General features: G+C 43.1%; 1 protein-coding gene across 3 annotated transcripts in view; it reads left to right on the top strand.

The window, feature by feature from the left end:
- TLN2 (talin 2) overlaps positions 1-20,650 on the top strand; it is a 488,673-nt gene that overhangs the window by 203,977 nt on the left and 264,046 nt on the right. For all 3 annotated transcript variants that reach the window (XM_029064739.2, XM_029064741.2, XM_029064740.2), the window contains one exon: positions 17,658-17,743. The gene's annotated coding sequence lies outside the window, so the exon portion shown is untranslated. The remainder of the gene's footprint in view (positions 1-17,657; positions 17,744-20,650) is intronic.

Below are 20,650 nucleotides of genomic sequence, written 5' to 3'. Positions count from 1 at the left end.
TCCAGGCCAGAAGCAGGACATGGGTGAAGGGTCGGCAGCAAGGTAGATGAGATGGAGGAACAGCAAAAAAGTTAGTATTGTGAGCCCAATTAGGCGCAGGGACTGATTAACAAAGTTGTTGACACATAATTATGGTATTTCTTAAGACTTACTGCTATCATTATTATGATTGCATTTCCTAAAGATGTTTGTCAGGAGTTTCAGTTTCAATGTGGAGAGGAATTATCCAACATTTGGAGGTTTTGAGGAGTGGGAAGATGGGTACAAAAGGGTATGTTTAAACAATAATCCTGTCAGGAGGCTGAAATGTGGACTGGAGAGGGAAGAGACTGGAGAGGCAAGGAGGTCAGTGAAAAGGCTGATCCACTAGTCAGGCTGGTGTCTGCCAAGTACCTCGACCAGTGTGGTGATCATTTGGATTGGAAAGGCAGAAGCAGATTGTGGAAATGTCTTGAAGAACTGATGGGACTTGGCCCCAGACTACATGTGGGATTTGTGAGAGGGAGAAGTCGAGGATATTGCAGAGAGAAACAGGAGTGATAGTGGTATCATATGTGAAGGGAAAGATGGTGGAGGAAGAGGGGATTTGGGAGAGGAGATGAGTTCAGTTTTAGATGAAGCACCCTATATGTAAAGGGCGTCGGGGGGGGGGGGATTTGTTGTACTCTCCCAAGCACTTAGTAACAGGGCTCTGCACACAGTAAGAGTTCAATAAATTCAATTGAATGAATGAACTTATATGGCAGAGGAAGACAGAGGTTAGGTCTAGCAAGGTAGACCCTCCATTGTAGAGGTGGTAGTTGAAGCTGCGGGATACGATGACGTCTCCGAAGAAGTGAGTGTAGGCTGAGAAGAGATGGCAACCTCGAGCAGTACCGTCAGGGATACCCACGGTTACAGTGTGGAAGATGGAAAAAGACCCAGGAAGAGATGCTGAAGAAGGTCAGCATAAGATGTAAGAGAAGAACAAGAATGGATTGTATCAGCCAAAGATAAGGTCCTATTGCTAGTCAATCAATTGTATTTATTGAGCGTTTACTGTGTGCAGAGCACTGACCTAATTGCTTGGGAAAGTGCAATATAAAAAAGTTGGTAGACACGTTCCTTTCCCATAATGAGCTTACAGTCTAGAGGGAGCAACTGAAGGTCTAGAGAGAGAAGGGATTGGGTTATAGGGTTGAAAGCCACCAAGAAATTGAAGAGGATTAGGGCAGAGACATACACATACATTTCTGTGTTGCTCTTCTAGGTCTCTTTAAACACCCAGCAGCAGAAACTAGGCTAAATAGGAGCAAGGCACTTGATAAAAACAAAACAAAAAAAACCAGATATAAAGGGAAAATGTAAATCTATTTTGAAAGCACTGCAAATGTTAAGAATATAAATAAAAACAAATTGTAAGTGCAGTCTACTAACAATTATAATCTTACAGTGATATCAGCCAACATGATTGATTTCTAAAGCATAAAATCCTTGCAGGTAAAATCTCCAGAGATGCATATTTTTCCAAAGTTTCAAACCCTCACCACCATGGGTAGACCCTGAGGTGGCTGCCTCTTGGTTACCGTCTGAAGCCTGCCCTGAGCTGGAGATGGAATACAGGTCTGGGTAGGCCATTTGCTCCTCCAATTTGGTGGCCCTCTTTGCTCTTATAACTATTATGGAACTGAGGATTTTGCTAATAAAAGGCTTTAATCTATAAGGAACTCACCAAGACCCCTGCCCCCCATAATTAGCCAGAAGTAAATCCTTTACAATACAATAAGTTTTCTAGGAAGAGGATATTGCTTGCAGAGTGTCTGGGGGAGCAGAAGCCCCAGCTAGACCTATTTTGATCAAGGCGCGTACACTTCGCTTGGCCAGTTGCTGCAGCGTATCAAATTTTTGATGCAAATTGGCAGATCTTCCCAGAAATAGCCCACTGTTGCTTTTGTGAATACAACTTGCCCTACTCCTACCCTGAAGCCTAAAGCACCTACAATCAAGGGGCTCAGCACTTTGAGAAAGGAGGTTTCTGGAATGATGTTTTGGGTTAATAGAATTTTGCCATATTGTCATTTTAGAATGGGGAGATCTGCTGAATTGAATTCTTGTGAGCTTTAGACTTTTGTTTGAGCCACATTTCACTTTGAAATAAAACAATCTATGCAACATCTCTTTTCATTATCACTTGGGCCTTGGGCTTTTGGGACCTCTGTCTGAAACTGCAGTAATAAAATGAATTTTCTGTAATGAAATTGACTAATTAAAAGAGGATTATAGCATGCAGTTTTCAAATTGTTAGTGTAGAGAGGAACTAAAAATGAAAAGCCTGACCTCTTAACTCACCAATCCTTTCATCTCCACAAACACACACTGCAGCTCTTCCTCTCTTGGACTACTGTGGTCTAGAAATAAATATCTGAGGCCCCCTGAAGAGAAGTCCTACCTTTCTGGCCCTGTGTGGTCCTATTTATAGCCACATCTTCGCTGTCCCCATTCCTCGGGACAGGGCTGAATAGTTAGGATATATTTAGGATTAAGCATGAATGGATGATATTACAGTTTCCCTGTTTGGCCGTGGCTGTTCACATTTGAATCGCTCCTTAAATATGAAAGGCAGCTGATATGCATTGAGTACATTACTCCAAGATATCAAGGTAGATATCCTTTTCCTAGTACATTGTAGGTGCTCAAATAGCCACTCTTTTTGCCTTTGGATGTTTTTGTGGCTGTAAATGTTATTTGGAAACCCAGAAACAACCAGTTGGAAGAAAGCATTCAGGGGCATTCAGTTGTTGACATTTGAGCATCTACTCTCTGCAGTACAGAGTTCTGCACCCTTGAAATGATACAGTAGAATTAGTAGGATTGTAACTCCTATCCGTAATGTATTTTAGTGTGTGTCTCCCCCTGTAGACTGTAAGGTCCTTGTGGGGCTGGGATTGTGCCTTCCAGCTCTGTTGTATGGTACTTTCCCAAGCACTTTGTATTCAGCGTGGCACAGTGGAAAGTGCATGGGCTTTGGAGTCAGGGCTCATGAGTTCGAATCCCAGCTCTGCCACTTGTCAGCTGTGTGACTGTGGGCAAGTCACTTAACTTCTCTGGGCCTCAGTTCCCTCATCTGTAAAATGGGGATTAAGACTGTGAGCCCCACGTGGGACAACCTAATTCCCCTGTGTTTACCCCAGCGCTTAGAACAGTGCTCTGCACATAGTAAGCGCTTAACAAATACCAACATTATTATTCAGTGCTCAGCACAGAGTAGGTACTCAGTAACTACAATAAATACGATTGATAGATTGATCCTTGTCCCCAAGGAATTTAAAACCAACTTGCTCGGACTCCTCCCAGACGCTATAATAAATTACAGATAGAGGAAAGGAAAAAGTATGAGTGCTTTGGGGGTGTGCGAGAACTTCATCTTTAGGTGGCAGGGTGCTGGAATGGCAGCTGGCGGGAGAGTAAGTTGGGGAGAGAAGATATCAGTTGGGTAGGGCTTGGATCAATCAGAGGTATTTATTGAGGGCTTACTGAATGCAGCGCACAGTGCTGAACTCTTGGGAAAATACAGTGTAATAGAGTTGGTAGATGTGATCCCTGCCGACAAGGAGATTGTCCAAGTGAAGCAGGGGAGACTAATGAAAAGAACAAGGGCCTGGGAGTCATCCCATTCTATTCCCAGCTCTGACACTTGCTGGCCATGTAGACCCAAGCAATTCACTTAACCAGATCACTTATTTTCTCTGAGCTTCAGTTTCCTCATCTGTAAAATGGGGATTCAGTACCTGTTCTCCCTCCTACATACACCATGGGCCCCATGTGGGACAGGGACTATGCCTGACTTGATTGTCTTGAATCTACTCCAGTTCTTTAGTACAGGGCTTGGCACATAGCAGAACACTTAAATTGACACAAGCATGAAATGATAGAGCCTTTTATTTGACAGCATGGAAAAATGTCAGAAGTGTATAAATATAAACCTCCATTATTTAAACAGTTCACGTAATTCATTTACCGATCCCAGATTTTCTCCCCTCTTTTTGTAAATTACAGAAAAAGCTCATTGTTTATATTTAAAATGAAAGTGCCTATTGGGATAGTTCTTCCATTCACAAGATTGAAATTCTGCCATCCAAAAGTCATAACAGTCATAAGTATGTGTTTTTTTAATAGGTTCTGATTATTCAGGAGATGTGAAATATGGATTGGCAATCAGCTTTTCAATAGCCCATCATTGGAAGTGTTTTCTCTGTTAGCAGAGAGGGCTGTGCCAGCTGATGATTGCTTGACATTTTATGCTTAGCATAGTTATGATTCTGTTAGAAGCAACATTTAAATTAAATATTTAAATCTTGATCTTAATGGGTTCTGGCAGTAAACCATTTGTGAGAGTTGAAAAAGGGATAAAAATGGTTCAAATGGATGTATTTTCCCTTGTAAAGAGGCTTTGGTACCGGAAGACTCTGCTTCCATAAACTGATTAGGATGGGGGTTGCCAAGGAATGAAATCATGCTTGGTTCCGGATGTGTGGTTGGTCTACGTAGCCTTTTCACATGGAGAACTTCAATCTACAGAAAAGGTCCTGATTTCCTTAGAGGGGGTTTTTAAGTAGATGGCACAAAGAGCCAGGTTTTGTTTTTTTGTTTTTATGGGTTTTTTTGTTAAGCTCTTACTCTATGCCAGGCACAGCACTAAGCAGTGGGGTAGATACAAAATAGGTTGGACACACCCCTTGTCCCAAGTGGGGCTCAATGTCTTAATCTCCATTTTACAGATGAAGGAACTGGGGCACAGAGAAGTGAAGTCCTTCGTGAACGTCACTTGGCAGACAAGTGGCAAAGGTGGGATTAGAACCCAGGTCCTTTTGAGTCCCAGGGCCATGCTCTAGCCACTAGGCAACACTGCTTCTCCCAGTTGATTCCCAGTGTAGTAGGGGACACGGTAAATAAAAGTTCCATATTAAGAACATTAAAAATGTCCAAATTGGTTCCTAAACCAAACTGAGTCTTTTTCAATTGGTAGATCTTAAAGGGGAAAACATCCAGCTCTTTGCCCCAGGAAATTTCTTAAACTAGATACCTACCTAATGTATACATACAATCAGTTGCACTCCATGCCCCAGTGGAACATGACTGGCAAAATCGAGAGAATGCAGTTGTTGCCAGGAAAATCACCAGTACTATAATCCATACCTCTGCATTCATCCGTCTCAACGGGAGATTTCATCATCACCATCATTATATATTCAGATAAATATACACCTTTCTGTTTTCTTTCACATTGCACTTTTCTTTATTACCAAAGTGTAGATCGCATTTGTCTGTTGGTGAGAACATATTGTTCCCGCTCCCCTTTTTCACCCCCTCCCCTTCTCCCCCATAATGACCTGCATTCCCAGGCTCCACCCGCCCCCTCCCCTCAATCAGGGAGTTTACTGCATCTGCAGTTATTTCAAATAAAGTGCTCTTGTTTCTTAAGGAGAATAAGTTGCTGGGGGCTGGGGGGAAGAGCGGAAGGCAAGCGTTCTCGTTTCTTGTCATCAGTGGAATATTGGCCCACCAGAACAAACTCCTCAACTGTTACAGACTTTATGTACATCCGTGCTTTTTGGGGGGCCTTTTCTTTAGATGGCACAACCATCCTCCCCGTCTCCCAAGCTCGTAACCTTGATGCTATCCTTGACTCCGCTCTCTCATTCAACCCACATATCCAGTCCGTCACCAGATGCTGTCAGTCTCACCTTCACAACATCATCAAGATCCTCCCTTTCCTCTGCATCCAAACCGCTACCATGTTAGTACAATCACTCATCCTATCCCAACTGGATTACTCCATCACCCTCCTTTCTGATCTCCCAACCTCCTACCTCTCCCCACTTCAGTCCACACTTAACTCCGCTGCCCGGATTATCTTTCTGTAGAAACGTTCAGGGCATGTCACCCCCTCTCCTCAAAAATCTCCAGTGGTTGCCTATCCACCACTGTATCAAACAAAAGCTCCTCACTATTGGCGTCAAAGCTCTCCATCACCTTGACCCTCCTACCTCAGGTTCCTTCTCTCCTTTTACATCCCAGCCCGCACACCCTGCTCCTCTGGTGCTAACCTTCTCCCGGTGCCCTGATCTCGTCTGTCTCACCGCCGACCCCTGGCCCACATCCTACCTTTGGCCTGGAACGCCCTCCCTTCTCAAATCTTCTAGAGAATCACTCTTCCCTCCTTCAAAGCCCTACTGAAGGTACACCTCCTCCAAGAGGCCTTACTAGAATAAGCCCCCTTCTCCTCAGTTCTTCCTCCCTTCCACGTCACCACGACTTGCTCTTTTTGCTCTTCCCCCTTCTTCTTGGTCTACAGCACTTATATGTATGTATATGTATATACATATATATGTACTAAGTATATATCAATAATTCTGTTTAATTAGATTGATTCCTGTTGTATTGATATCTGTCTCTTCCCTCCTTCCCCCCACCCAAGGACTGTGGGTCCGTTGTGGGCAGGGATTGTCTCTATTTCTGTATTGTACTTTCCAAGCGCTTAGTACACAATAAGTGCTCAGTAAATACAATTGAATGAAAGAACAGCCAATACTGGATCAGTCCTTTTGTCCACCCAGCTGATTGTCAGTGATTTAATTATGGTAATTATGGTATTTGTTAGGCACATACAGTGTGTTGAACACTGTTCCAAGTGCTAGTGTTGATACAAGTTAATCAGGCCAGACACACTCCTTGTCACACATGGGGCTCACAGGCTCAGTAGAAGGGAAAACAGTTGTAGAACCCCCATTTTACATTTGAGGATACTGAGGCCCAGAGAAGTCCTCTGACTTCCAGGCCCGTGCTCTTTCTTCTAGGCCACTCTTCTTCTCTGTTAATGGGATGATTGGTGGAGCAGAATGTTGATTGTCTTCCCTAGATGTTAGGGTTGTACTCTCTAATGACCCTTAACTTTTCTCTCAATATCTTTTCCTTTCTCTCTCGAAAGTTATCGTCGACCAGCTTCCGTATGAATTTTCCAAATCTCTCTTGATCCTATGATTAACCTACAGAAAGCAGTGGCGTTTATTTGAAAGAACCTGGGCCTGGGGATCAGAGGACTTTTTTGTGCCTCGCTTAACCTCTTTTGTAAAATGGTGATTAAATCCGACTCCCTCCTACTTAAACTCTGAGCCCCATGTGGGACTGGGCCTGTGTCTGACCCTTTAGATTGTAAACTCGTTGTGGGCAGGGAATATGTCTGTCAATTCTGTTGTATTGTATTCTCCGAAGCACTTAGTACAGTGCTTTGAACATGGTAAGTACTCAGTAAATACCACTGATGAAGATGATGATGAATTTGCATTAACCCCAGTGCTTAACACAGTATCTGACACATAGTAAGTCTTTAACAAATAGTATAATAATAATTTCACTTTCCCCAACTTCCTGTGAGGATGAGTTTTGAGGTGCCCCCACTGTGTGAAAAAGTGTTTCCCTTTGTTTATTTGGAACCTGTATTCTTTGTCTGGTGGTGTGGGTTTTTACTGTTGAAGAAGTCTGTGTTTGCACTGCCAACACCATGCATGCTTTTAGTCAGTGTTAGGCCTCCTTTCAGCCTTCATCAGTCCAGACTGTAGTCTGAACCTTTCTGCTTTAATGTTCGTGATTGAATTGTCAAGGTGTGGAGTGAAAGGTATTACAAATAACAAGAAAAAAGCTGGAGCCCTTTCTTGAAGGTCATGATTAAGTTCCTGGAAAGTTTTCTTGATTCTCAGATCTCCCAGATTTGAAGTTCCCCTTTTGAAAATGGTAGAAATTTTATTACAATCATGAATTTCCAATGGGTGACTATTACTCTCTTAAGCTATGTATGGGTATTCCTACTACAACACAATAGTTGTGTTCCTATAAACACTCAGATTATCAAAAGTTATGGTCAGTGGTATATAAGGGATTGGGGAAAGATAGTTTAAAACCAACTGAGATAATATCTGTCCTTTATCAACATTTTGGGGGAAATAAAAAGGGCACACTTCAAGTAGAGTGACCTTAACATACTACATTGTCCCAGCACTGGGAGTCATTCATTTCCTAGCAAAGAACTGCAGTAAAATTGCAGTCAGTGACCTATATAAGGCTGATGAGCAACAGATAATATAATTGCTAAGGATCATCTGACTTGGATAAGCCAATCTGTGTTATTTCCTGAGCACTTACTGTGTGCCGAGCACTGCATTAAGCATTTGAGAAGTACAATATAACAGAGCATTTCTGCAAGTCTTTATAACCAAAGCACTGTTTCCCCCTCTTCCTCCGTCTTTTCTCTCCAAGCATTATTTTCGGGCAGGATGTCTGTAATACTAATTATTTGGCTCCTGTCAGTGAACGGTGTTTCTTTGTGTTTTCAGCTATATTCTTTCTTTTTGTTTAGGTACTGTCTCCCGACGTCTCATTTCAGGTTAACTTCCTCCTTCTGCCTTTAACTCATAAAAGAAATATAAATCTCAGCCTCTTTGACTGTATGTTTGCTTTTGGGGTGGGCCTGTCCTTTATAAATTGTCTAGTGTATGTTCCTTAGCTCTTTGCTGCTATTAGTGCTGTAATTCTAAAATTGTGCCCCCTTCCCTTACAGAATAGCTTTGGTTGTTTTGACAATCGCCAATTTTCTTGGTCTATTGAATATTTTCTTATGGAAAGCACCCAGAATTCTAAAACTGGTAGCTAGAAAGGGGCAGGCAGAGGGTAAGGTATCTGAGAAAAGTGGAAAGACCAGCTCTATTGCAGGGGTTTTCTGAGAAGGAAGTTCCTTATCTGGGTTCAATCTCAGTTCTCTGCTTTGACAGTGCTACATTTTATGAGTCCAGTTAGGTCTGTTATAGTGTGATTAGAGGTAGCTGCAGAAGAATCTCATATGGCCAAAATCTCATGTTTTAATATAGTCAAAGCCATGCACAGTCTCCCAGCTGTTTCTTTCGACAGCATTGCAACCAGGGCCCTCTCTATCATTGGAACATTCCTTTGTTCCTCAGTAGCATACTGTGCAAAATGCTTAGTGAAAAAAAATGCCATCCAAAGCATTGATGGAGCCTTGTTGCCAGTATTTCAGTAGATGGGTTTCCTTGAGTGTCATGAGATTATAGCAGGCATAATTTGGTGGTTACAGCTACTCAGTAGCCTTCTGAAACCATGATATGAAGAAAAATCATTTTTCTTTTCAAGGTTGCTTTCTTTTTCTAAACAGGTTTATGGAGAATGATGCTTTAGTGAAAGCAATGGGGAATGCTAATGGGACAAGTTAGATGATCTATCTTGACATCTGCCAATTGCCCCCAGGACAGTCATCTGTAAAAGCTCTCTGTGTTTCCTCACTATCTCTTACCATACTCCTTATCCTTAACTTTAAAGTACTCAATCACCTCTCCCCTCCTACCTTACCTCATTGCTTTCCCAATACAACCCAGTGCACATGCTTTACTCCTCTAATGCCAGCCTACTCACTGTACCTCTATCTCATTTATCTCGCCACTGACCCCTCGCCCAAGTCCTCTCCGTGAAATGGAATGAATTTCCTTTTCATATCTGATAGGCGATCACTCTCCCCACCTTCAAAGCCGTATTAAAATCTCATCTCCTCCAAGAGGCCTTCCCTGCTTAAGCCCTCCTTGCCCCTTCTCCCTCTGTGTCACCTTTACACTTGGATTTACCCCTTTTATTCACCCCTCCTCAGCCCCACAGTACTTATGTACATAACCATAATTTATTTATTTATTTATCTTAATGTCTTTGTCTCCCTCTACACTGTAAGCTTGTTGTGGGCAGGAAACATGTCTATCAACTCTATTGTATTCTCCCAAGCACTTAGTACAGTGCTCTGCCCCCTGTAAGCACTCAGTAAAGGTGAATGATTGATTATGTCCTTATCACTTGGAGAATCATCACATGTGCCAACTCTCTGGATCTGAGATGGCCCTGCTGTAGAGTAGCCTCTCTCTCTCCCAGAGTAAAATTGAGCTCATGAAATAATTGAATTGGCAGCATTATGATTCATGTAATACCAGAAGACCTGGCTCTGACTTTGTTGATGGTGGAGTGAGGAGGCATGACTGCATGTGAAGTCTTCTCTGCTGAAGAATGATTCCAATAACAGTGATTCCGAGCCCTAAGAGAGATTTTGTCAGTGAGTCCAGTAATGTTGTGAAAATTGCCCAGTTGTGCATTGGTTAATTTGCTTCTATGTTGTGCTTGAAGCCTTCATGTTCAGAATATAATAATAGTATTTGTTAAGCACTTACTGTGTGCCAGGTACTGTACTAAGTGCTGGGGTGGATACAAGTAAATTGGGTTGGACATTGTTCCTGTCCCAAGTGAGGCTCTCAGTCTCAATCCCAGTTTTACAGTTGAGGGAACTGAGGCACAGAGAAACGAAGTAATTTGCCCATGGTCACTCAGCAGACAAGTGGGCGTGAAGGATTAGAACCCATGGTCTTCTGACTCCCATGCCCTTGCTCTGTTAAGCCATAGTGGCCAGAGAATCTCATAAAGTAGCAGAATGGATCCCTCTGGTATCTTTATGGAGTCTTGCCATCATCACCACTTTGCTCAGTTGAATGGTACGTCTAGGTCTTCCAAACCCATTTCTATCACAAACACCAGAACCAGCTCCAGAACTTTAAAAATGTAATTTACCTCTACCCGGTCTGTTCTTGTTCGATTTTGAAAATTGTGCCTGGGTTAATTAATTTCAAATTTGCTGAGTTGTACTAAACTAATCACATTAGTTACTGTTTGCTAAATCTCTGGACTTAAAGGGATTTTTATGCTTTGCACATTCAGTTCTTCCATAACGTGTTCTCCCTACATGCTTTGACTGGAACATTAGAGAATTAAGGAATATTCTGTCAATCACATGAGCTTCTCAGGGTATGTTTTACCTGGGATATGAAGCAGTGGTTTGCGTGCATCTGAGTGGTGAATTCCCTTTAAGGTGGACTTTTGTATGGACACAATCTCTACGTTAGAAGGGAGCAGGGTGTTCATAGTAGGGCAGGGAAAGACTTGGAACTATACCTTAGTGTAATTTTACAATAGTCATTCCAGAATTCCTCAATGGACATTGGAGGGCTTCTTAATTAGTTATTGTGTGGGGCAAGCCAGGAGGACAAAAATATATGCTGTAAAGACATAGAGAGGGACAGTGTCAGACAGTGCCAACTAGCCATGGTCTTGTGATAGACCAGCCCAACTGGAGCAGTTAGAAGTGGGCTTATTCTCTATGCTTCGTATAGATCTGGGTACCAAGAAGCAGCCTAAAGAGGAGAGGTGCCCGAGGGAAGGGAAGGGGGAAGGGCTGAGGTCCTCCCCAAATAAGAGCAAACCCATTAGTGTGGCAAAGCTCTATCCTATGGGAAATAGTGTGGAAAGATATAATAATCACATATTAGGACACATGAATGCGTTCTTAGTGCCATCTTTCTAAATCAAGGATGTGTTTGTGTGTGTGTGTGTAAGTTAATGAGTAAAGCCCCCAAGCAGTCATCCTTTGGACCTCTTTTCCTCATCTCTCAGAATCTAAGAAGAGGAAATTTGAGATTTTTTTTTAATGAATCAGAGGGTGTTCTATGGATAAATTTGCCCAAGGTTAAAGGAGAATGATTTTGGAAGGCTAGAGTTTTGTTATATCAAAATGAACCTGTACCCGAGTCATTGTCAATAATATTTATTGTCTATTGAGTGCAGAGCACTGTACTAAGTGCTTGGGATACTACAATACATCATTAAAGTAACTGACAGATAGGCAGTAACACTTCATATTTTTATAAAGATTGATAGATTGAGTCATGGAGGGAGATCAGAGATTGGGGAATCAGGGAAATCCCTTTGGAGGCAATTTGGTTTCAGAAGGGCTTTGAAGATGGGGAGAGCACAGTGACCAGTTGTCCATGAAGGCGGAGGGAGTTCCAGGCATGCAGAAGGCATGAACAATAGGTCATTGGTAGGAGAGACAAGAATGAGTGACTGTGAGCAGGTGCCTTGGGAGGAATGAAGAGTGTGAGCTGAAGTGCAGTGGGAGAAGTGAGTGGATAAGGAGAAAGGAGAGAGTATAGTAAACCATCTATAGAGATGGCTGAGAAAGGTGAGATTAGAGGGTAGGAGTGGTGAGGAGGAAGCTAGGAAGGGAGGTTAGATTTTTGAGAAGGTCCTGCCTGAGGCTTTTAGTTTTGTCAACAAAGTAGTTGACAAGGTCGTTAGGGACAAGAGTGAGGAGGAGGTGGTGGCTCTGGAGGCTTCAGGAGGGCATTAGAGGTCTGGAATAATTGGCATGGGCAGAGGGCAAGGGAGTCAATGGTGAAGAGAGGGCAGAGTTAAAGCAGGTGAAAACCCATGAGCTTTCACATCGACTCACATTTGTCACGGTTGTTTAATACATTATATATTCCCGGTAAGAACTGAATGTCCTTTTGAATGTGTTCCTAATTAGTTCCTTTGTAATCAACATCCTACTTTGACTCTAAATGGTGTTCAACTTAGTTTTCCCGAATCAGGCAGGGAACATGCTATGAACAAAAAAGGAACTTCCTCAGATCCTTCCCTTGTGCATCATTGTGGAGCGATTTTATTGTGTGACTATATTCATATAGAGAAATCTTTGTCTCACTAAGCGTTCTGTAAGTGGCTCAGAGAGAGTGAGTGCTGGAGGAGAACTTTCTTCTACTGTCCTTGCCAATGAGTCCATGTGATATTCCTCAGACAAGTCGGTCAGTTGTATTTATTGAGTGCTTACAGAGCATTATACTAAAAGCTTGGGAGAGTACAATATACCAATAAACAGATAGATTCCCTGACCACAATGAGTTTACAGTCTACTGAAGAGACAGGTATTAACATAAATAAAGAAATACAGTGCCTGGCTCATTGTGAGCACTTAATAAATGTCACTATTATTATTAATAATGAGGTCTAGAGGGAGAGACAGACATTAATATAAATAAATATTCATGGCAGTGAAGTCGTCTATCATGCCGTCCCTGTCTATGAAATGGGATATCGGTCAATTAATCAGTGGTATTAATTGAGTTTGTGCAGAGCACTGTACTGAGTGTTTGGGAGAGTACCATAAAATAGAGTTCCTGCCCACAGGAAGTTATACAGACCAGAGCAGACATACCGCAGACTAGTTTACAAACATAGCACTGTGCCTATCTCCCAAGGATAGTTGCAGGATTAATTAGATTTGTGGTCTCATCTATTAAACTCCTTTAAGAGCTTTATATGAATATAAGTATTAGGAGTCTTTAACCAGGTTTGTTGTTATGGTATTATGGGGATTCAAGCTATCTAGAGTACTCCTGAGCCTTTCGGATTAGGCTTTGAAAAGAATAAATTTCCCTGCAGAAAATAAGTTGGACATAATGGACCCGTTATGGGCATACGGGCCTACATTTCACAGTCTAAATAGAAAAAAAATTATTTCATACATAAATATAGCCTAATAAAAATAAAACTGTTCAGGGGATAAATGTATTCAGCATCGAAATGAGATGAAAATTTTATCCATGACAACATTCTGCCTGGACCAAGTTTCTAGCCATTTGCTCTTGCATAGGCCCTCCAGTCCCCCATCTCTCCACCTAGCCTACTGGCTAAAAATAAATCTAGCTTTCCCATGTATTCGTTGTCATACATTTCTTACACTGGCTTCTTGCCTCAGTTACCTGAGTATATTCTGCCAGCCACCAGACTTGTCGTCTGTGAACTAAACATTAAGAAGAATGGGAGTGTGCGTGAGAAATCTTTTATTCATATGGCCATTGGAATGATTGATTTTTCTTAAGGTAATGGGAAGGCAGAAAGGAAAGAGAAATAGACAAACAAGACACGGACTGGTGGCGATCACAGAAAATATAACTGCCTATTCTCAACTCACCACCCACATGTCTCTTCAGCACTTGCACATGTATAGAATGGTCCCATACAAATTACTTTTTTATCCATGAGTTGCCTTATTGTTCTATTTCCTGTTCACATTTTTTTTCTTTTGGCCCTTAGTAAATTAGGTACAGTTAGGGACCTTGTCCTATGCTTATTTAGCCATTCCCCTCTTGTGCCTACCCCATAAAATGCAGAGAAGTGGAGAAATACTGTTATTGTTGATGACTGAAGTAAACGTTCATTAAACCAAATTTCTTTATGGAGCTGGTTGAACTGGGATCCATGTTCTCAGAGAAGAATCTTGAGGTTAAAAGATGTTAATTACAGTAGAGTTAGTGTCTCATGTGATCTTTGCTTTCCATTTTCAAGCACTCTTCTAGAATGGAAAGTGTTTGCTTATAACCCCTTTAAAATCATTTTAAAGGAAATCATTTCTGCAGCAGTTAGGTAAGCGTGTGAACGAAGGTGAAAGTAATAGGCAGAGATGGCTAGTGTGGGAATCAAGAGACAAAGAAATGCAGTCTTCCCCACCCTGAAATGTCATATTGCCCAGGTGGGATGGGGTGTGGGGGGTTGGGGGGTGGGGGTTACACACTCGTAAGCAGTGCTGCTACGATGAGTGATGTTGAAAAGGCTAAAAACTCTGAAACTATAGAAGTGACATGGTCTATTGAATAGACTGTGAGCCTGGGAGTCTGAAGCACCTGGGTTCTAATCCCAGTTCTGCCACTTGTCTGCTGTTTTTACCTTGGGCAAGTCACTTATTTTTCTGCACCTCAGTTTCCTCATCTATAAAGTGGAGATTAAGGCTGTATCTATCCCAGCACTTAGAACATTTCCTGGCACATAGTAAACATTTAACAAATACTGCAATAATAAACAAGCAAAGTCTTTTCAGACAGCCTATTGCAGGTGGGATGATTGGGGTTGCCTACATGCTTCGAGCTCAGATACGGATTTCTACCTTGATCCCCACCTCTCCTGCCATTCCCACTGTTTGATTGATCGACTGACTGCCCTTTGAGACCACCTGGTACTAGAAACCCTCTCCGGCTATAGTCCACAAGGACCGTGGCCTAGTGGGTAGAGCGTGGGTCTGGGAGTCGGAAGAACCCGGGTTCCAATCCCAACTCTGACACTTGTTTGCTTTGTGACCTTACACAAGTCACTTAACTTCTCCATAGCTCATTTTTCCTCATCCATAAAATAAGGATTAAGACTGTGAGCCCCCTGTGGAAAATGGAGTGAGCCCAAACTGATTAGCTTATATCTACCCCAGCGCTTAGAACAGTGCCTGGCACATAGTAAGCTCATAACAAAATGCCATAAAAAAAGAAAAATTTTAAACCAAGTCCTGCCTGACCCTGAAGGTCATCTGAAAAGTGATGCCCGGTCTGGGCGACCTGGTACGAGAGGTTGCAAGTCACTGCCTTGTTGGCTAAATTTGATCTAAACTGGAACATTTGATCTAAACTGGAACTAATAATAATAATTATGGTTTTTGTTAATGGACTTGTCCATTATTGTCTGGTGTGAGAGCAGTCTGGGTCTCATATGTACCCGGCTCTCGTTATATCCCGGCTAGCCTACTGTGTCAGCCTTCTCTCTGACCTCCCTTCCTCCTCTCTCGCCCCGCTCCGGTCTATTCTTCACTCCGCTGCCCGGCTCATCTTCCTGCAGAAACGATCTGGGCATGTCACTCCCCTTCTTAAACAACTCCAGTGGTTGCCTATCGAGCTCCGCTCCAAACAAAAACTCCTCACTCTAGGCTTCAAGGCTCTCCATCACCTTGCCCCTTCCTACCTCTCCTCCCTTCTCTCTTTCTACCGCCCACCCAGCACGCTCCGCTCCTCTGCCGCCCACCTCCTCACCGTCTCTCGGTCTCGCCTATCCCGCCGTCGACCCCCGGGTCACGTCCTCCCGCGGTCCTGGAACGCCCTCCCTCCTCACCTCCGCCAAACTGATTCTCTTTCCCTCTTCAAAACCCTACTTAAAACTCACCTCCTCCGAGAGGCGTTCCCAGACTGAGCTCCTCTTCCCCCTCTACTCCCTCTGCCATCCCCCCTTTACCTCTCCGCAGCTAAAGCCTCATTTTCCCCTTTTCCCTCTGCTCCACCACCTCTCCCTTCCCATCCCCACAGCACTGTACTCGTCCGCTCAACTGAATATATTTTCGTTACCCTATTTATTTTGTTAATGAATTGTACATCGCCTCGATTCTATTTAGTTGCCATTGTTTTTACGAGATGTTCTTCCCCTTGACGCTGTTTATTGCCATTGTTCTCGTCTGTCCGTCTCCCCCGATTAGACTGTAAGCCCGTCAAACGGAAGGGACTGTCTCTATCTGTTGCCGACTTGTTCATCCCAAGCGCTTAGTACAGTGCTCTGCACATAGTAAGCGCTCAATAAATACTATTGAATGAATGAATGAATATGTATCTTGGCCTGCACCTTTGTTTCTTACTTGTCTCCAGACCCATGAGGAGCAACAAGATTACAGTTAATAATAATAATGTTGGTATTTGTTAAGCGCTTACTATGTGCAGAGCACTGTTCTAAGCGCTGGGGAAGATACAGGGGATTGAGGTTGTCCCACGTGGGGCTCACAGTCTTAATCCCCATTTTACAGACGAGGTAACTGAGGCACCGAGAAGTCAAGTGACTTGCCCAAAGTCACACAGCTGACAAGTGGCCGAGGCGGGATTCGAACCCATGACCTCTGACTCCCAAGCCCGGGCTCTTTCCATTGAGCCACGCTGCTTCTCTATTCTAGTTATAGGCAAGTATCAGTTCTTCTCCTTCCCCCCAGCTTTGCTTGTGCCAATAAATTCAGATGTGGGCAGTGTGCACTGGCCTCTTCTGTACTTCTCCCGGACCTTTTGTTTCATGGCCTGCCAGGGATGGTTTGAAGTATGAGGGGAAGGAAAGAACTGGAACTCTTGTTTCTATGAGTGGTCACTTCCCTTGTAGCTGAGGTTGCTTGTCCTTTGGTCAGAAACTGTAGCTAGCACTTGCAGGGTCTGTTTGCGTTTGAAGCTCTGCTTTCTGCCACAAAATGTATACATAATATTGTGGGTGTTTGTGGTGGTGGGGGAGGGGGTTATTTACAATTATGCCCCTCTGTGTTTGACTATTCTGTGGTAGTTTGGTGGATGCCTGGTTTTACTTCCCATAGCCAGCTGCTTGACCAAATTGTTTCAAGTCATGTGGCGGTGTCTTTGTAGCGGCGGGCTAGATTAGTTGTTTCCATCCTGTCAGATGATTTAAGAACAGCTTGTGTGATTGTAGGACACCACATTTTTTTTTTCCTTTTAGTTTAAAAATGATTAAGTAGTAGCCAAATGATGCAGTTTTGTGGCTTTGCTAGAAAAAGCAACACATATAAAGTTTGGTGTGAAACTTTATTTTGGGAGGAGGAGGAAAAGAGGAGAAAAAGGAGAAAGATCTCATTCTTCCTTCTCAAATAACCCCAAGTTAACTTACTTTCCCAGCATGCTGAGAAGAAATTATATTTTGCCTCTGTGCCAGGAGTAACATAATTTTGGTATCTGAAATGAGTATCTTGGGATTTTTATTCCCTGTCGGTGAAGCGGATTCCCACTCAAATGCTGAGATGGGAGCTCATTGTTTCCGGAGTTATTTCCTCCCATACGTGGTAGGGAGGAAGAAACAGAATTTAAGATCTGAGAGCTCTTTAAGAATTGAAGATGTCCTGACACTTGAATAAGCATATTGGTTTTCAGTGATCTCTTCTCTTAATGTTGTAGGCATGGCTGCTGTGAACCTTCTAGATGCTTAAGGACCCTATCAGAGAATCGGAGAATCTAACTCTTTAAATACCCTCATAATACAGGTGAGAATTTTTTTAAATAATTGGGATTTTGCAGGGGGATATTTCCAATTGTTTGCTGTGGTGATTTCTACGGAGGAACAGTGGCAGCCCATTTGCATTGTACTAAACTTGGCAAGGAGTTTTCAATTACATAAGGTGGGGCTGATCCAATAGCAAACTTTGATCAGCTCTCCCTGGCCAACACTTTGCAAAGGTTTCTTGGTCTCCCACATGTTACCGTGCCCTGTCTCCTTCCCCATTGCCGTGACTCAAGGTTCTTAACTTTCAGTGCAAAATCCCAGCCTTCCAGGAATAGGAAGAGAAGTAATTCCATTTGAGGAGGTAGGTATAGACTAATATCTCATTGTATTGGTTTTAATTTACTGAATGCGCAATGTCTAATTCCAGACTTGTTAGAAAAATCATACAGAAGTTCGTACAGTTTGTAGAATCATGCTGGAAACTAGCAGGGGCGTTAGTTCTAACTAGAGTCAGTTCTGCCGTTACATATGAGCTTTGTGTTCTGGAAGAATCTCAGGTTATGAAATAATTGCACGTTGCTCGTCACGCCTCGACTGGTGCCTCGCGCAAAGCCATTTCTATGTCAATTTGGGTCATTTTGGACCCAGAGCAGGTTTGTTTTATGGGAAGAACAGTCCCTAATACTTGAACCGTAGTCTATCCAAGCTGGCTAAGGGAAACATGAGTTATGATGCTCTCTATAATGTACCCTCTCCCCTTCCCCATTTCCCTGTACAAGGTTCATAATCCTCTCAGGCATTTTTCAGTGCAGTTTAAAGATGTCATGGCAAAATTCCAGCCTTCCAGTAAAGTAAGTAGAGTTATAGGAGAGCTGACTGTACTTTTGTCCCCATGCCTTGGAGAGCATTGGTTCTCTCTAAAGCCCCCTTAAGAAGAAGCTCCATGTTATGCAGAAATCAGTCTAGCGTGGGTGGGTTTATCATTCCATCTCTAGGAAACCTCTTGGCCCTTAGCCACTACTATTGATTAGAAGCAAAGGATTCAATATCTATCTGGCCCCTATCCTCCTCTGCTAGAAGGCTGTTGCTCTGCTGATTTGCTGATAGAAGGTTTCTTCCGATCCCGGTTTATCCAGCAAGAAATTAAAAATAATTCTCCCAAAGTCAGTATTGGCACATGGAATTTCTTCTTTTAGAGAAGACGAGCAAGGGTGATAAACAGATATATTTGAAGCCTTGCTTAGTGAGTTGCAACTAAGTGATTCAAAACTGGGTTTTCCAATGAAAGTGGCATCCTAGCCTTAGCCCACTGTGTGCCTACTTCCCACCAGAAGTGCTGATTGAAGCTTCAGAGAGCCCAGGTTGTTCACGGGAGAGTGGGCAGAGAAAGTGTCTACCAACTCTTTATATCGTACTCTCTCAAGATCTTACTACAGGGTCTGCACCCAATAAGCACATAATAAATAAATGAATGAATAAATAAGTAGTTGATTGAGTGCAGAGACCCAGTCTGCCCCACTATTATTTCACTAGCTGTGAAATAATTCCTCAAAAAATTTTGTGATTCCTTCAGTTGTTTGGGCTGTTTATACTACCCCCCGAGTATGAAGGGGTCTTGTCCTTGAAAAATCCTCTGTATAGAAAATTTGAATTAGACCATTCTCCTGTTCCATCACCCCAAGCCTAGGCACAAAATGATTCTTCCAACTCCACAGTGTCCTGCATCCTAACAAGGGCTGCTCTCACGGATGAACATCCCTTCATTCCTGTACTGTGCTGTAGGCAGAACGTGGAATAATAATAATTATGGTACTTGTTAAGCGCTTACTCTGTGCCAGGCACTGTTCTAAGCACTTGGGTAGATAGAAGGTAATCAGGTTGTCCCACATGAGGCTCACAGTCTTAATCAGCGTGGCTCAGTGGAAATAGCCCGGGTTTGGGAGAAGCAGCATGGCTCAGTGGAAAGAGCCCAGGCTTGGAAGTCAGAGGTCATGGGTTCTAATTCCCTCTCTGCCACTTGTCAGCTGTGTGACCTTGGGCAAGTCACTTCACTTCTCTGTGCCTCAGTTACCTCATCTGTAAAATGGGGATTAGGACTGTGAACCCCATGTGGGACAACCTGATTACCTTGTGCCCCCCCCCATCGCTTAGAACAGTGATTCGCACGTAGTAAGCGCTTAACAAATGCCGCTGTTATTATAGAGAAGCAGCGTGGCTCAGTGGAAAGAGCACAGGCTTTGGAGTCGGGGGTCATGGGTTCGAATCCCGGATCAGCCATTTGTCAGCTGTGTGACTTTGGGCAAGTCACTTAACTTCTCTGGGCCTCAGTTACCTCATCTGTAAAATGGGGATTAAGACTGTGAGCCCCACGTGGGACAACTTGATTCCCTTGTGTCTACCCCAGCGCTTAGAACAGTGCTCGGCACATAGCACATAGTAAGTGTTTAACAAATACCAACATTATTATTACTATTAATCCTCATTTTACAGATGAGGTAACTGAGCTACAGAGAGGTTAAATGGCTTTCCCAAGGTCACACAGCAGACAGGTGGTGGAGCTGGGATTAAAACCCACATCCTCTGACTCCCAAGCCCGTGCTCTTTCCAGTAAGGTCCGTCTGCGCCTCTCCATTCAGAGGATGTCTGCTCTTGGCTTGAGCCTGTACTGGCTCAGCAGCACGTTGGGTCCTGTGCGGCTCCTACTTGTGGCACCCTTTCTGTTTCAAAAGAATGGAGCTTAGGAATCCCTACACAAGTCAGGGCAGAAGCCAATTTTTCCAAAGGGTAAAAGCAAGGTAAGTTACGTAATAAAGTAGTAATAATTGTACTTATTAAGCACTTACCAGGTGCCGGAAGACAAGCCCAGATGGAAATTTAACATGGTTCCTGCCTCTCTGGGGCCTCACAGTCTAAATGGGGAAAAGGAATGGAGACAGACCCATTCCAA

Source organism: Ornithorhynchus anatinus, chromosome 5 (genome assembly GCF_004115215.2).
Source record: "Ornithorhynchus anatinus isolate Pmale09 chromosome 5, mOrnAna1.pri.v4, whole genome shotgun sequence".
Classification (NCBI taxonomy): Eukaryota; Metazoa; Chordata; class Mammalia; order Monotremata; family Ornithorhynchidae; genus Ornithorhynchus; species Ornithorhynchus anatinus.
The sequence above is the reverse complement of the archived record's forward strand: the minus strand, read 5'-3'. Positions and strand labels throughout refer to the sequence as shown.